This window comes from Danio rerio, chromosome 19 (assembly GCF_052040795.2).
Source record: "Danio rerio strain M-AB ecotype USA chromosome 19, GRCz13ab, whole genome shotgun sequence".
NCBI classification, from domain to species: Eukaryota; Metazoa; Chordata; class Actinopteri; order Cypriniformes; family Danionidae; genus Danio; species Danio rerio.
This window is the reverse complement of record NC_141039.2, coordinates 40,262,918-40,279,432: the sequence shown is the minus strand read 5'-3', so window position 1 is coordinate 40,279,432 and position 16,515 is coordinate 40,262,918. Positions and strand designations below refer to the sequence as shown.

At 35.9% G+C, this 16,515-nt stretch overlaps 1 protein-coding gene across 23 annotated transcripts in view; it reads right to left on the bottom strand.

The window, feature by feature from the left end:
• LOC147832625 (uncharacterized) overlaps nucleotides 1-16,515 on the bottom strand; it is a 201,289-nt gene that overhangs the window by 129,998 nt on the left and 54,776 nt on the right. The window lies entirely within an intron of this gene.

The window sequence follows — 16,515 nt, the reverse complement described above, 5'->3', positions numbered from 1 at the left end:
TAGAGTACAGAAATGTCTTAAGATGCAAGAAGAGATGTGACAGTCTGGTGTCTGTGCAGTTTTAAAAATATCTCTCGGTTGGACCATTGAGAGTTTTGCGCATCTCATTATGGCAGGACAGTAAACACCTCCCTCCATCTGTTCAATTATAAGAGAGATTTAACAGATTATAATTGCATTAACTGTGCTTATCGATTCCTGCATTCGCCAGACTCCGAGAAATCAAAGCTGGGGGCCAAGTGAGTTAGAATCATGTCAAATACTAATAGTCTAATAGTAATAGCTAATAACTAATACTATTTATTAACTAATACTAATAGTCGACTATTGTAATATGTGTACAATATTTACTGTTAATATATGTGACCCTGGCAGCACAGTGGCTCAGTGGTTAGCACTGTCTCTTCACAGTAAGAAGGTCACTGGTTCGAGTCCCAGCTGGGCATTTTCTGTGTGGAGTAGCATGTTTCCTCCATTTGTTCCATTTTCCCCCACAGTCAAAAGACGTGCTATAAGTACATTGGGTACACTAAATTAGTACTTGGTTGCGGCTGGAAGGACATCTGCTGCCTAAAACATAAGCTGGAATAGTTGGCGGTTCATTCTGCTGTGGTGACCCCTGATAAATAAGAGACTATTAGTGCTTTCACACCTGTGAATCGATTGCTATTGCTATTGTCAGTGTTGCTCTTTGCTCTTGGTGCTGTTCGCTTTCACACGGCAAAATTTCTAAACGGACCAAATGAGCTAAAACAAGTCATGTGTGAGTAAACTCTCCTCACATTGGTCAGGAGGGGTGGTGGTTTGATGGTGTTTGGCAAAGTGCGCACGACGTGTCTGAACTTCTGAAGAGCAAGAAGGAATGTGGTGGGGAAGGGTGAGCGACGTATTTGAGGACCAGGAGAAGACGCGCAATTTCTGGGAGATTATCACTCGTTTGCGGGCATCCGGGAGTCTCTGTGCATTTGTGGAAGACTCCTGAAACTTCCAGGAGATTTGGGATGTCTAGAATGACCTCCCGCCCTGCTCATAATTCTCTCTTCATATATCCGTATGCCTATTACATATCCATAAAACACTGTAATATAACCGGGCTCGAATCGTATCACTTTCTCACTACAATCGATCTGCTTCAGAGTTTGTTTCAATAGAGCCAAGACCAACAATTCACATATGCCAGACGAACCGCACTAACAGGGCAAACGAGACAGGTTCAGAAACAAAAATGTAGATATGAAAGCACACTAAGCCGAAGAAAAATGAATGAGTGAACAAATATGTGACCCCGGACCCCATTGGTGTAAATTTTTTAATTAAGCTCCTAGCACTTCACATTACTAATATTCAAAATTTGAGTTCGATATATTTATATTAGGGAATGTATAACATCTTTATGGATCATATTTTTCACTTAATATTCTAATGATATTTGCCATTAAAAAAAAGAAAATAATAATATGTATATATATATATATATATATATATATATATATATATATATATATATATATATATATATATATATATATATGTATATATATATATATAGGTATGTATGTGTGTGTGTGTGTGTGTGTGTCTGTGTCTGTGTGTGTGTGTGTCTGTGTGTGTGTCTGTGTGTGTGTCTGTGTGTGTGTCTGTCTGTCTGTAGATATCAAATTACAAAAATTATAATTATTAAAAAAAAAAAATCACATTATATTGGCAGAGTTGAACTTTCAACATCAAAAGTTGAAGTTGAGCAGAGATCAAGGTCTAGAAATGCTACATAACTGTAAATCAGAAAGAAAATCCCTGTGATTCACAAAATAAGGAAACAGATAATTAAGTATTTGTTCAAAATTTGTATCTCCAAAAATATACTTCTGTAACATAAAAATGGTTTTTGTCATCCGGGCTCATATACACACAAACACACACAAACAATTTAATTCATATCCTGTATGCTGCAAGTGAAAATAAAACAATATCAGAGCAGCTATAACATCAAAAACAGTTAAGGAGATGCACAGTAAAGCCAAAAAAAAAAAAAGGAACAAACAAAAAGAAAGAGACTGTCCTGTCTGAAGAGGGCATTGTGTGACTCAGCACAGTTTCCCCATGAGCCCAAAGGAGTTCAGCCTAATCAGATCATACTCTTAGGGAATTCGAGAGAGAAGAAAAGAATAGTCTCTTTAACTCTAAGAAGTGGAGGTCTGCAGAAATCTTTTGCCAGGAACCTCTCAACTCTCAGCAGGAGCCCAAATGCAGCACTAAAAGATGGAAACTAGAGTGAAGGAGATCTTGAACTATGCTCACATCATGAGAGTGAAGGTGGTGTGGGCTGTCGAGGACCAAAAAAGCACTTTATAATAGTTCGATGACTTGTGCTCTATATTCATCACTTCAAGTTAATCATTATTCAGTTTCAATCTTTTTGTATGTTACAGCTTCTGTGTTTTATTTACATTTCTACATATTCAGACTTGAAACATTATGAATGATTACAACACAATCGGTCGTCAATTAGTCTGATTGCCATTGCTGTCGGAAAAAGTTTTTTTTTTTTTTTTTAAGTAAAATATACAGAATTATTTTGCCAATAAAAAATAAATAAATAAAAATAAAAATAAAAATCAGTAAGATTATATTACCTGAAGTCCCTGGTTGACAGGTCACCTGATATAGATTTTTTTATAATATTATAAGTACAATGCTAGTTTTCTTCCTTCATTTTGTTTACCAGAAATAAAGTTTTCCATATGCTATACCCATTTTAATTGAACTGTTATCAATAACTGCAAATTTGACATATATAGTATTAAATCAACTATCAACAATCAATTAACATATTTAAATGTTTCTGTATGTAATTACAGCTGTAAATAAATTTCTGTAGTTTTTAATTTACATCTGGATGGATGGATAGAATAATGAACAAACTGATGGATGGATGGTTTGACAAAATGATGGACGGACAGATGGATGGATGGTTGGATAAAAGGATGGATCGATGGACGGACAATCGGACAGACGGACGGACAGGTAGATAGATAGTTGGATAAAACGATGGACGAACAGATAGATGGATGGATGGACAAAAAGATTGGATGGACGGAGGAATGAATGGATGAGCAAAATCAAAACAAACAATGGATGGATGGTTAGGCAAAACAATGGATGGAATATGTGGACAAAACAATGGAAGGACGGATGGATAGATGGTTAAACAAAACAATGGATACATGGACAAAACGATGGATGGATGGATGGATGGATGGATGGATGGATGGATGGATGGGGGGACAAAATGATGGACGGATGGATGTTCGGTTGGATAAATAGTTAAACCAATAGTTTTATGGATGGTTGGACAAAACAATGGAAGGATATATGGTTGGATGGCTTGACCTAATGTTGAATGGAAGGACAAAAAGGTGGATGAACAGACAGATGGATGGACTGACGGACAAAATGATGAATGGATGGATAGATGGTTGGACAAAACAATGAAAGAATGGATGGATAGATGGTTGGTTGAAAAAACAATGGAAGAATAGATGGATAGATGGATACATGGTGATAGACAAAATGATGGACGGACAGACAGATGGATCGATGGATATTTGGACAAATGATGGATGGATGGACAGACAGACAGACGGATGAATGGATGGTTAGACAAAATGATGGACGGATAGATAGTGATGGACAAATGGATGGACTGACAAACAGACAGATGGATCGACAAAACGATGGACAAACGGCTGGACAAACAGAGGAATGGTTCAACAAAATAATGGATGGATAGAAGACTGGACAAAATGAATGGATGGACAAATTTAATTCACAGAGACTATGATTTAGGTAAATTATTAATTAATAATTAATAATTAATTATTTAATTAATTTTCACAAATATCACAAATGCTCTACAAATCATTGCTAGCCGCTAAACTTTGCTAGCAATAAAAACTAAAAATCTTTGCTAAACAGAGCAACAATTAAACAGAAGATAGTTTCTGACTACAAAGCAGGAATATTATAGCATGTAAGTGAAGATGAGAAGGCAGAGCAAGAGCCTCGGCCCTTCCTCACTCTTTACCGCTGCTTCATAGCATGCCTTCTTTCAACTCAAAGTGGCAAATTGTTTTTTCCTGATGTTCTGACATGACAAAGAAAATTCCAAATTGAATAACTTGACTTGGTTTTCTCTGTGTGAGTCAAAGTGTGTATGAGCCATGCATGTACGGGAGTGTGTGTGTAAAGTGGAAGCGCTCACTGTAGGACAGATAGAAAGCCACTGTGAGTAATTGTTTCGCTCAGCCGTGGAGGCACATCCTGGTCCTTTGGAGATAAGCCGGAGTAAATCTCTCTGGATGTCCTGGAAAAGGCAGACGCTGGAGGAGAACAAACACCAGGCCACTGCCAAATGCTATTTGAATGCCCTCTTCAAGATGAGCAGGCCTCCCTTTTATTAATAAGGAGGGAAAGCCCTATTATAATGCTCTCAGCTGAGCTTTTGGCCCATCACAGAGACGTGCCACATATATTCATCAGAGGGGAAAAACAGGAGAGACAAAAGAGAGAGAAACAAAGCAAGGTGACATAGAGATGGGAAAATATAAATAATGTGTGAATCAGAAAGAAAGAAAGGAAGGAAGAAGTGAAGGAAGGAAGGAAGGAAGGAAGAAAGGAAGGAAGAACCGGCAGATTTTCAACCAAGAGTTCAGAAAGGTCTTTGGGTAACAAATATAAAAATACAGCACATACAACTTTATTAGGTACACCTGTCCAACTGCTCATTACCTTAAATTTCTAAACACAATCATATGGCAGCAACTCATTTAGGCATGTAGACAAGTTCAAGACGATCTGCTGCAGATTAAATCGAGCATCAGAATGGAGAAGAAAGATGATTTAAGTGACTTTGAACTTGGCATAGTTGTTGGTGCCAGACGGGCCGGTTTGAGTATTTCAGAAACTGCTGATCTTACTGGGATTTTCAGGCACAACCATCTCTAAGGTTTACAGAGAATGGTCCGAAAAAGAGAAAATATCCAGTGTGCAGCAGTTCTGTGGGCGCAAATGTCTTGTTGATGCCAGAGGTCAGAAGAGAACGGCTGGTTTAAGCTGATAGAAATGCAACAGTAACTCAATTAACCACTTGTTAAAACCGAGGTATGAAGAAGAGCTTCTCTGAATGCACAACACGTCTATCCTTGAGGTAAATGGGCTACAGCAGCAAAAGACCACACTGGGTGCCACTTCTGTCAGCTAGGAACAGGAAACTGAGGCTACATATGAGGCTAAAATATTGCCTTGTACTTGTACATGAGTAATGACAATAAGGTTGAATCTAGTCTAATTCACACAGGCACACCAGAAAAGGACAATAGAAGATTGGAAAAACATTGCCTGGTCTGATGAGTCTCATTTTCTGCTGTAACATTCGGCTGGTAGGGTCAGAATTTAACATCAACAACATGAAAGCATTAATCCATCCAATCTTACATCAACGGTTCAGGCTGGTGGTGGTGTATTGGTGTGGGGGATATTTTCTTGGCACACTTTGGGTCAATTATTACCAACTGAGCATCAGATCAATGCCACAGCCTACCCGAGTATTGCTGCTGACCATGTCCATCCTTTTATACCCACAGTGTACCCATGGCCAGTAGCAATTGTGTAATGAAATCTCTGAGGAATATTTCCAGTACCTTGCTGATTCCATGCCACGCAAGATTAAGGCAGTTTTGAAGGCAAAAGAGGGTCCAACTCGGTGTAAGTAAGGTGTACCTAATAAAGTGGCAAGTGAGTGTATGTACACTATATGTCCTGTGTATACACACATATCTCCTATATACACACACATACATTTATATACCTATCTTTGTAGAGACTTTTAATAACCATGATTATCACACTATACAAACGGTATATTCTGCATCCTAAACACAACCCTCACAGAAAACATTCTGCATTTTTACATCATTAAATGTCTTCATTCAATATGAATGTCTAAATATTACTTTTTGAAGAGCAGTATGTGTGCATAACTACAGTATTCTTCAAAATGAATGGTTAAATAGGAATAAATACATGTGAACTATAAAATATAAAAACAAAATTTTAAATTGTATAAGATTGATTCATAAATCTCAAATTAATAATTTTTGTTATTACTGTTAAAAACATAAATATCAAAATGTCCTTCCCATTTTTCTATTAGAAAATATTTTTTTTCCATGTGATGTTGAAAGGCACATACAGTATGCACAAGTCGTAAGACCGCAGCTGCAGAGTTATTGTGAATAAAACATTGTTTTTAGACGTTTTTATCCAGCAGTGGAAATAGCCTCTTAGAGACCTTCTGATAACATCAACAAGGATATTACAAGTATCCGCCATCTTAAATGAAAAAGCATTGAGAGAGACAGAGAGAACGCGAGAGTTTTGATATATTATTCTATCTCTCCTGAGCTGTAAGACAGGTAAAGACCTTCTGTTATCAGGTCCAACCCACCTGCTAACAATGGGCTGAAAATGTGCGTTTGCGTGTGAGCCACTGCTCTTTTAAACCACAGGTCAGACAACTCTCCACCAAGCATGTTACATTATGACCTGTGAGACCAACACATTATTAGCTAGCTATTCCCACTGAGGATCTTTATTTTAGTAGGTCAAATGCCAAACCCAACATTTTAAAGGATCCTACTTAAAGGGACACTTCATTTTTTAGGAAATAGGCTTATTTCAATAGGCTCAAGTCACCTAGATTTAAACAACTGAGTTGTGCCATTTTTAAATCCATTCAGCCATTTTTTGGGTCTGGAGGAGACACTTCTAGCCTAGCATAGATCATTAAATTAGGCTAGACCATTAGGATGTCGCTCAAGAATGACTTTTGTATATAAAGCTTGACGTTGGAAAATTAAAAATAAAAAAGTACATAATTTAACTACAGAAACTACTTTTTTTTGAGAGAGAGAGAAGGTAATGGTCTAATCTTATTTAATGATCTATGCTAAGCTAAGCTAAAAGTGCTCCTGTTAGAGCTTGGTAGAATGGATTTAAAAATGGTAAAACTCAACCATTTAACTCTAGGAGAATTGTAAAATAAATAAAATGTTGTTTTTTAAAGTGGAATATTATTTGAGTTATTAAAATTGGAATAATAGGCAAATATTAGGGCTGCAAAATATATTGATGGAGCATTGACTGTGCGATGTAAGCATTCAGTCATACTATGATTTTATCTTTTTTTATTGAAATTAAAGTTGACCGGTTTTGTGGATTTATTGCAAAGTTTAATTTTAAGAGACTAAACATTTGAATATGTTTTAAGATTTGTTGAAACACTACAAGTAGCAAATTTTTATTTAATGGTATTTAATTGGTATTTATTCATTTTATGTGTGTATCTATATTTTACTACATTTAAGCTTGTGATTTATTACTACTATTTATTTTTATTTTATGATGGCTTTAAAATATACATTCTCCAAAAACTCCCACAGACGATTCCAGATATGCCAGAAATAATCAGATTTCTGATGCAAAGTCCTAAGTCAGCCTTTCTAAGGATAAGAAAATGGCAATCTGATCTATCTACATATTGACCGAAAGAATGCTAGAAGACCACAGCAAAAGAATACACTTTCTTGCTAGATACGTACAAAGGTGAAACACAGATTTTAGTCCATGACTAAGGTGTAGAGCAGTTTTACAATTCAGAAGATAAATAACTAGATAGGGCAGAAGGTTAACCAGTAATCTTCTGAACTAATTTGTGGATTTCTTTCCAGTATGGCTTAATTATGTCACAGTCCCAGAATACATTAAATACCAACATTGGTTTTGCACTTAAACAACATTGAGAAACATTAGGAAATATCTTATTGAGACGAACTGGTGTTAAATAAGTAGATTGTAAAATTTTGCTCATGGTTTGATATTGTGGCACCTTTCAAAAATATGCCAAAACAGACTGAAAGCCATTCTTCTTTACTGAAATTTGTTCCTGATTAATTTATTCATTTTCTTGTCGGCTTAGCCCCTTTATTAATCCGGGGGTCTCCACAGCGGAATGAACCGCCAACTTATCTAGCACATTTTTACACAGCGGATGCTCTTCAAGCCGCAACCCATCTCTGGGAACTGATTAACATTGAAATAAGTTAAAGCAACATATAAATATTTGTTGTCCTAGCTTTTTAAGATTAATTTGTTTACAGTGTACAAACTACATTGCAATAAAATGGAGAATGCATATATTCTGGAAGTTCTATCTTGAATTTATATATATATATATATATATATATATATATATATATATATATATATATATATATATATATATATATAGTGCTGTCAATCGATTAAAAAAATTAACAATTTAGTCACACTTTTTTTGAAAATTAATCCCGATTAATCACGTTTAAAAGACTAAAACTTTTAATTTTGGCGATTCAAATGTAAAATTTATCTAAACGCAAGACAAAAACTATTTAAATTCTAAATATAATTGTTTATCACAATTTTTGTTTAACTTGTAACACAAATTTCTTCATGTAAACAACATACCCACAATAAACCATCAAGATCCCAGCTTGACAGCCATATTGTTTACAGAAATAAAAACACAGGCATGTTAGTGCCATTTGAATATCAAAACAATCAATGCCAATAAAAAAAAATATTTGCAAGTTGGATTCTAAGTGGACTGCAAATAAATGGCAAAATACAAGAATTGAAAATATGGAAAATTATAATAACAATAAAGTATTGAATGCAAACAATTGTACTCATTGTAAAGTTGTATTGCTGTGAGTTGAGAACATAAAGCAAAAACCATTTTGCTTAGTCCTCCTTTACATTCAGCCAGTTGCTAAAACCGTCGAGTCTGTTGACACTATCAGGGGACAATGTGGACCTTTTCTTTTGAATGATGTGAGCTGAGAGTGCAACACAATCTCACTGCAAATCGTAACTTTTTAATTTATTGGCTACGGATAACGCCCACACACACTGACACACACTCACACACACAACGTGCGCAGGACAGGGCAGCCGGAGCGACTACCTTCAGATTCAATACGCTTGATCGCGTTCATTAAATTTCGCTTAAACTAAGCATTCTAAAGTATGGCTGTGGCCTATTTTACAAGGATTCTGACACAACAACGATAAGCAGCCATTTTCAAAAGTTGTGTTTTAGGGGGAAACCTGTCAAAATTATTAAAACATTGGAGGGCTCATGCTGAAAGGCAGAGGAATGCAATGTCTTTGACCGCTCGCGACTTCATCTGGCTCTTCATTTACATGGACACCAATACTTCGATTTTAATATGATTAAGATAATACTCTTATTAAGAGTCTACCATGAAAGCAGCGATTTTTAATTACCTTAAAGGACCACAGAGTCACGAAATGCGGAGGTTTTTCTTTCCGTTCGCCATGAGGTATCAAATTCCATGAAAACAAAAGTCAAAAATTAAAAATGAAACACCCGAAATTAAATAAGACTTTGGAGGAAACGCATGATAGCCTAGTAATGTGACATTAATTGTTTTATACTGAAACTTGCCTTCAAAAAGTGCTTACTTGGTCTTATCCATATTTTTTTGCATGTTGAACACACGTCGACCACAACAGGAAATAAAAAAACTGCAACTGCGTTAATTGCGTAATTTTTTTTAACGCGATGATTATTTCAAATTAACCGCATGCGTTAACGCACTACTTTTGACAGCACTAAAATATATCTATCTTTCTTTTTTACGGTAACTAAACCTGCTTTGTTATGAACCGCATCCTTCAAAATATCCTTCTAACTTCCACAGAAGATAAAAAAGCCATATAGTCTTAGCAAACTGAAGCCACTAATGAAGTAAGAGACCCAGTAATGCGAATCAGTCTGAAGCTCTCCTTTGATATATTTGGAACAAATCAGAACGGAGTACTCTTAAACTCCCTCTGACCTTTAATGTACAGGCGGAAACTGGGCAGATTCAAGCAAAATGGACAGACTTTAAAGGCTGGAACCATTCCCTGTCTCCCTTTATCATGCCAGCAAGCTTATTTGCTGCTCTGCATGGGCTGCCTGCAAGACAAAAGACATCTGCCGGAAATCCTCCACAATCTGACTATAAAAATAAAAACACTTTGAGGTCAAACACAACTGTGCATGTAGATGTTCAGAATAGCTGTATATTTAAATGTATATTGTATTATATATTTATATATATATATATATATATATATATATATATATATATATATATATATATATATATATTTTTTTTTTTTAATTATATCTATTTATATTTTATATTATTTAAGATAAAAGATCACTTGTCTATGCAATAGAGATAAATACATTATTTTATGCAAAAACCTTAGCTACTTAACTCAATATCAATTTATTACTTTTTTTTTTTTTTTTTTTTTTTAATGGGTCATGTTGGAAATTAATCATTACATTTTATGACTCACCATCATCTTTGGGGGTCCGTTCATGAGATCTGCCATGCATATCGAATTTAAACAAGCCATCATCAACAAGATCTGCATACAAATGCACTCGTGAGATGCCAAACGCAAGTTATTTTTAGCCCTGCAAATAAGCTGCTCTTTGCATTTGTTTTAAAAGCAGGAAGACAAACGAGGACTAACTTGGCAGCATATGCCAAGGCCAGACTGACAAAAGAGCCTCATCTCTGAATGAATGATCAGCCTTTCTTTGGCAGCGAGTCTTTCATCCAGCAATATGAAAACCTAATCAGCTGGCCTGATTGCTGCGAGTGCCCTTTTGTCAAGTCTTTAATCCAGCGACTGTTTTAAGAAGTGCATAATTGATATTCTGTCCAGAATGGTCGTAATTTACAGCTGTGTGGATAATGAGCAGTCATCTGGCCTCTGCTGGGGGTACGAGTGGAACCGTCTTAACCCGCCATGCGATGAACCCTTGATTGGTACAGCACAAAGCGCACTATTTTGACAAAACAGTCGCGAGGGAGAGACTAACAGGTTTCTTTATTTAACTCCCATCCTCATTTCCTCTGGCCCTAATTAAATAATCAGACGGACCGAGTGCTTGTTAATGATGTCATTGTCATGCTAATTGGGCGTTCCTTGTTACTCCTTATAAACTGAATTTATAAAGAGCTGTGCGTCTCTGAGTTTCAGATCCCTGCTTCATCTTCATCTTGTTTTTATGAGAGGCTGCTATGTGGTTATGCAAAGGAGGAGAAATACGTTTTTTATTTAAAAAAAAACTACAATTATGAAAAATAAAAAGAAAAAAAGGAATGCAACTCAAGTTTATTGAGTAAAATATGAATGTTTGTTTTATTTCATTAAGGTTGAGATGACATTTAAAGGAAAAGGAAGAAATAAAAAATTTCAATGCCACAGGTCAACAATTAATCTGTCCAGGTTAATTTACTGAAGAAAAATAATTGTTTTTGTAATTTTCAATCAAAATCTGACGTGTTTGGAGTGTCGGTCCTTCTCTGTTGAAGTCAGTTTGATGACACAATATTCTCAATCAGACTTAAGATTGCCATGATTGCTATGATGTATATAGTGGCAGGTAGAGCGGCAAAATTAATCATAAAAAAAGATCATGATCTCGATTCGACCCCCTAAATGATCTTATTCAGTATCTTATTCTACGATTCTGTCAATCATATTTTCAAATTCAGGAGAGAAGCAAAGGTGGCCGCACAAGTCATTCAGCAACGTGGACACCTCCAAATGGTGCTAAAAGAGTTACATGCTGTATTTATTAGGTATAATTCACCCCTAAATTGTCATTTCTGTCTAATGTATTTGCGACCAAAAAATCACACGTGATGTGAGCTGACCGTCAGCTGTTACCTGTTAGAGAGGGCGGGTGTGCGCCTGTGAATGAAATTTACTTTAGTGTACAGAACTTGCATAGGCTGTGAATAACAGGTAATAAAGTTGTAAATAACATTTAGTTTGTGGCACAGAGTGATCGTTCGGGAATGTGCGGGATGTATGAACCGCTTTGAGCAGTGAAAATGAAACCGAAAGCGCGCACAGTGTTGCCAGATGTAGCTGACTGATTCCAGCCCAAAAAGTATCCAAAACCCACCCAAAATGCAAAAATACCCACCCAGTCTTCTGTACAAAATCATGTCGGTGACAGATTTTAAGCAGAAAATTACAGATTGTAAGCATATGTCTCAAACACAATAATTCAACATCAGAATTATCATCTGCATTAATGACCAGAACAAATCTAAAGTCCACCATTCCAAGTCTATACAAAATGTAGTATTTTAACCAACAGTAGATCTACACAAAGCGTAGTGCTGTTTAACTACATGTTTGAGAATAACAATAATAATAGCCCACTCATATTAACCTTTATTTTACATCTACAGAATCGTAAGAAAATTGTGATCTTTATTTTAGACAAAAAAAAAAAAAAAAATTAAAAAATTTGGCAATTCTCATTTAAGCCAGAATCGTGGAGCTTTAGTGGCAAGGCAATTTGTGTCGTGGACAAAAGTGAAGAGCGGGGATTTGGAGGAGGTTGTCAAGGACGAAATTGAGGAGGGTCAGGGATGAAGTATTTATACAACAGTTTGATGACATAATCGTGTATATAAATATGTTTTTTTATCAAAAACGGAGGGTCTACAAATATTTTTAACATGAGGAACTATTTTCTTTCATTGCCGAAGCCTTTACTAATTCACCGTCATTTTAAAGCATCATTTACTATTGTGTTTGTGATAAGGAAAAACGCTAAACACATGTGGGCATTTCTTGTTTCTTTTTACTGGACTAGTCTGCAGTAATGAAAACAGGAGACACATTATGAGGGCCAACCAATAACTAATTCAGGGTTATACAAAGAGTGACCAACACAAAATACATACATTCCTGATATGCGAGTCTAATCTTAGATTCAATACACTACAATTACTATGGTATATGGTACTATGGCATTGCAACATAAAAAAAATCTATCTATCCATCCATCCATCCATCCATCCATCTAAATAAAATGACTACAATGCTACAAATATGGTAGCACCAACCTCTTGCATACACTGTACATATTATGCTGCATATTCAATATAGGTTCCAGTGCAGAGATGAATTAAAAAGGCAATTCTAGCCAGTAGTAAGAATCAAAACCCAAAACAGCAAATTTACTATCCTGATACCAACTATCCAACTATGTATTGATTAATTATGCTTAAATTGTAAGTATTATCATGTACTATAAACACCTCAGTCTATATATTAGATGCTTTGTTTCCATTGAGGTTCATGGTTTTATCACAAGCAGGGTGGATTACTGTAATGGACTCCTCACTGGCCTTACCAAAAAGACAGTTAGAAAGTTTCTGATTCTGTTAGAAAGCCAAGATTCTGACCAGAACCACACAATTAGAGCACATCACACCTTTCCTTAGGTCTTTGCATTGGTTCCCAGTAACATTCTTACTTAGATTTTAAAATTATTATTACGTGTCTAAAAACCACAAAATGGCCTAGGACCTCAATACATTACAGATATGCTCACCCAATATAAAATTAGCAGATCACTCAGATCATTAAGATCAAGTAAATTTGAAATTTCAAGAGTTCAATGAAAGCAGGGTGAATCCGCCGTCAGCTATTACGTCCCCCACTGCTGGAATCAGCTTCCAGAAATGATCAGATGTGCTCCAACATTAGGCTCATTCAAATCAAGACTAAAAACACATTTGTTTAGCTGTGCCTTTACTGAATGAGCACTGTGCTGCGTCCGACAGTTCATACTACTGTGTCTTTCTTTTTACATTCCTTTAAAACGAGTTTACACATTTTAATCTCCTTTTGAATTGTTTTAAATCATTTTAATGCTTTGTTGTTTTATTGTCGTGTTTCTTTTATTCTTGTTTATGTAAAGCACTCTTGAATTACCATTGTGTATGAAATGTGCTGTACAAATAAACTTGTCTTGCCATGCCTATATATACAAAAAATAACTGTGTGACTTTTTATTGCATTTATTAAGACATACTCAGTAAAATATATGAACCACATCTAAATTGGCTTCTTTAAGGTAAAATCAAAATAAAGTCAAAACCTATTTCACCCTGGAAGTTTCAAACAGGCAAGCTATTCTACCAAAAAAGAAGAAAAAAAGATTCACTCTTCGAAGCAGAAAAGAGAGCTGGGGGTGTTAATTTCATGGGGTAAGTCTTAAATTGAGCTCCATAATTTTCTCCCTGAGTAGATTACAGAAAGGTCTCCCTATCCTCAGGTAAGACAGACTAACCTTCCCCTGCGCCGCCGCTGAGAGTGGACTCATCCAGCCCGAGGACGATACCAATCACATCAGCGGAACGCTTTGAAAATTGGCTCAGTTACAGCAGAGCTTGTTGACTGCTTTCAGCTCGGAGCACATGCTGGAGATGAGCCATCCGTTCCCCACGGGGCCACACACCACTTCTGACAAGCTGGCCTTCTCAGATCCCCAAATAAAACTCAGAGATGATATCGGTGCAAAAATAAGAGTAAGGAAAGAAACACTAATGAAACGCAAAGGTCCCGAGTACGTACATTTGTGCTGATCAAAGCCAGGTTGTATTGAAAGCCAAGGACAAATTGAAAAGGAAAATAAGATCTGAAGAAAATTCAACTTTTGGAAAAATAATTAACATTCCAAGACCATGAAATGAGTGCCTTTTAAACTGTAGATGACATATCACATACACTCACTAGCCACTTTAATAGGTCCACCTCACTATCACTAGTACTGGGTTGGACCCTCTTTTGCCTTCACTACTGCCTTAATCCTTTGTGGCATAGATTCAACAAGGTACTGGAAATATTCCTCTGAAATTTTGGGTCCATATTGACACGACTGCATTACGCTGTTGTTGCAGATTTGTCGGCAGCACAATTATAATGCAAATCTCCCATTCTAATACATCCCACAGGGGCTCTATTGGATTGTTATCTGCGTACTGTGGAGGCCATTTGAGTACAGTGAACTCATTGTCATGACAACTCTTAGATGAGTCGCACTTTATGACATTGTGTCTATCGAATGCACACTTCAGAACCTCGCTTGAAGTAGTAGTCACCCAGTTACTTCTGGCATACTGTTTTTCAAATTGTATGAATTCGGACATACTACTCGACTCATACTGTTTTTAGCATACTATATACAAGCGCAACATCTCGCTCTTCCTTATAAAGCTAATATGGAAGTAACTGAAACTGGAAATCATGAAAATCTCGCTAGGCCTGGCTCCAAAACAGAGCAAATATCTTTTGACCCCAACGTAAAATTGTTTACAGCCTAGTACAAAAAAATGCTAGTATTACAATTCATGAAATTTTATATCATTACACTTCATGAAATTATTCAAATTGTGAGGGAGTGCATTTTTTTTTATAACTCATCAGGTTCATTTATTTAAAGTTATATTATGTCTGCATAATTAAGGGTGTGGCCACTTGAGTGATTAGCCTTTGAACTCGGCAAATACGTCATATTTTTTGCTTTGTTTTATGAGGCTTTACACAGTCAGCTGCTTATTTCCTACAATTATCAGATGATATGGCATGTTGTGTGCACTTAATTGTGCTCACAACGCATTCAAGTGGACACCATTTCCCAGGTCAGTGAAATTATATACCTATATACCATATCTATAAATGTATTTGTTGTAATTAAGATCATTTATCATTCATTTTTTCTTTGATGCACCCCAGAATCCAGATTAATTAGCTGTTGGCTATAGAATAAGCATCTGAAACGTTGTCATACAGTGTTATGCCTGGATTTCATAAACAGCCTTGCATTTACTAACACAGACTATATAATAAGTCATATTTAGTATATAATCATAATAATATATAAGTATTTGAAAGTAATTAGCATTTTCCTCCTGTAGAAAAACCTCATAAGAACAATGCTGAGTGGCTCAATGCATTACAACAGTGTTTTTAAAAGTCTAAACACTTTATTAATATGGTACACAACCAAGCCCATGTGGTCAGAACACAAACAAGTAGCAGGTAATGAGGTATTAGGTGTTTTTCCTAAAGAAAAGCCCGTATAGGCAACATGCAATGCATCTGTAGCTACGCTCATTCTCTGCCTCTTTGCCCTTTTTTGGTTAGCTTCGGTCAGCGCAATAACACATGAACAAAATGGAAAAGATTGACCACGCCTATTTGTAGCTTTATTTGCGCTCTTCAGAAACCTATAGGTGACGTCACAGATACTATGTCCATATCTTTTAGTTTATGACTATTTAATTCAATTCAACTGTTTATTGTCATGTGCACAGTAAGGAAACACGTTTCCCTGTACAATGAGATTCTTACTTTGCCGTCCACAGTGAAGTCATACACACAACATACACATCATACACGACATACACATAAATACACATATATACACAGAAGTGACTGTAGTATGATTATAAAATGTAAGTATATAAATATCTATGAAAGTAAACAATATATAAAACTGATTTGAGTAATGAA